The sequence below is a fragment of the Chlorocebus sabaeus genome, chromosome 9 (genome assembly GCF_047675955.1).
Source record: "Chlorocebus sabaeus isolate Y175 chromosome 9, mChlSab1.0.hap1, whole genome shotgun sequence".
NCBI lineage: Eukaryota > Metazoa > Chordata > Mammalia > Primates > Cercopithecidae > Chlorocebus > Chlorocebus sabaeus.
In genome coordinates, this window is record NC_132912.1 from 71,624,982 (window position 1) to 71,626,726 (window position 1,745).

The following is a 1,745-nucleotide window of genomic DNA, read 5'->3' on the forward strand; positions in this document are numbered from 1 at the left end:
CAAGACTCCATCTCAAAAAAAAAAAAAAAAAAAAAAAAAAAAGGCCAGGGGAAGTAGCTATACCTGTAATCCCAGCACTTTGGGAGGCCAAGGTGGGTGGATCACCTGACGTCAAGAGTTGGAGACCAGCTTGGCCAACATGGTGAGATCCCGTTTCTACTAAAAAAATACAAAAAATAGCTGGGCTTGGTGGTACGTGCCCGTAATCCCAGCTAATTGGAGGCTGAGGCAGGAGAGTCACTTGAACCTGGGAAGTGGAGGTTGCAGTAAGCCCAGATCATGCATCTGCACTCGAGCCTGGGTGACAGAACGAGACTCTGTCTCAAAACAAAACAAATAAAAAAACAGAACCCTGAGATTTGCAAAAGAAAATATGCAGAAGACTGGGCTCATGCCTGTAATCGCAGCACTTTGGGAGGCCAAGGCGGGTGGATTACCTGACGTCAGGAGTTCAAGACCAGCCTGACCCACATGGAGAAACCCCATCTCTACTAAAAATACAAAATTAGCCGGGCATGGTGGCGCATGCCTGTAATCCCAGCTACTCAGGAGGCTGAGGCAAGAGAATTGCTTGAACCCGGGAGGCAGAGGTTGTGTTGAGCCGAGATTGTGCCATTGCACTCCAGCCTGGGCAACAAGAGTGAAATTCTGTCTCAAAAAAATAAATAAATAAAAAGAAAATATGCAGATGATCCATAGGCTTGAGAAGTGTCCCTTTGAGTGGTAACCAAATAAATGCAAATTAAATAAAATAATGCAAAGCCTTTGCAACTAATTTTCAAATTAATGATCATTTAAAAGAGTAATTAAGAGAGCTGGAAAGGATGCAGGGAGATGTCATTGAGGCACATTGTGGTTGAAGTGTAAATTGGTACACCCTTTCTCGCTCAGGGCTATTTGCAGTATAAATACATACATTTCATTAAAGCATACATTCCATTCCTACTTTTGCACTGATTTAATTACAAGATTGTTCATGGCAGCATGAAATAGGGAAGCTTTAATCTCAACTTAATCTCTAATGAAGTATGGAATAAATTGTGGTATGAGTGCATGGGGGTAGTGGAATGGCGAGGCTGTGAGGGGAAGGAAATAAATCTTAGGTAACATAATGGTTTGTTGCCTTCCAAAGGGTCACAGGACATAAAAAGATATACATTACGGTATATCTATGTTATTAAAATGTCATGTGGTGGGGAACTAGGAAAAAACATCTAGAAAAGATCTTTAAGATGGTGATCATGAAAAAAAAGTTGAGAAAAAATGATCTAGGTTCCGTGTGGTGGCTCACGCCTATAATCCCAGTACTTTAAGAGGCTGAGGCAGGCACATCACCTGAGGTCAGGAGTCCGAGACCAGGCTGGGCAACATATTGAGGCCCCATCTCTACAAAAATTTAAAAACATGCTGGGCGCAGTGGCTCACGCCTGTAATCCTAGCACTTTGGGAGGCCAAGGCAGGCAAATTACCTGAGGCCAGGAGTTCAAGACCAGCCTGGCCAACATAGTGAAACACCGCGTCTACTAAAAATACAAAAAATTAGCCAGGTGCAGTGGCGCACACCTGTAATCTCAGCTACTCGGGAGGCTGAGGCAGGAGAATTGCTTGAACTCAAAAGGCAGACGTTGCGGTGAGCCGAGATCGCTCCACTGCACTCTAGCCTGGGCAACAAGAGCGAGACTTCAGTCTCAAAAAAAAAAAAAAAAAAAAAAAAAAAAAATTAAAATTAAAATATTAGCCAGGCC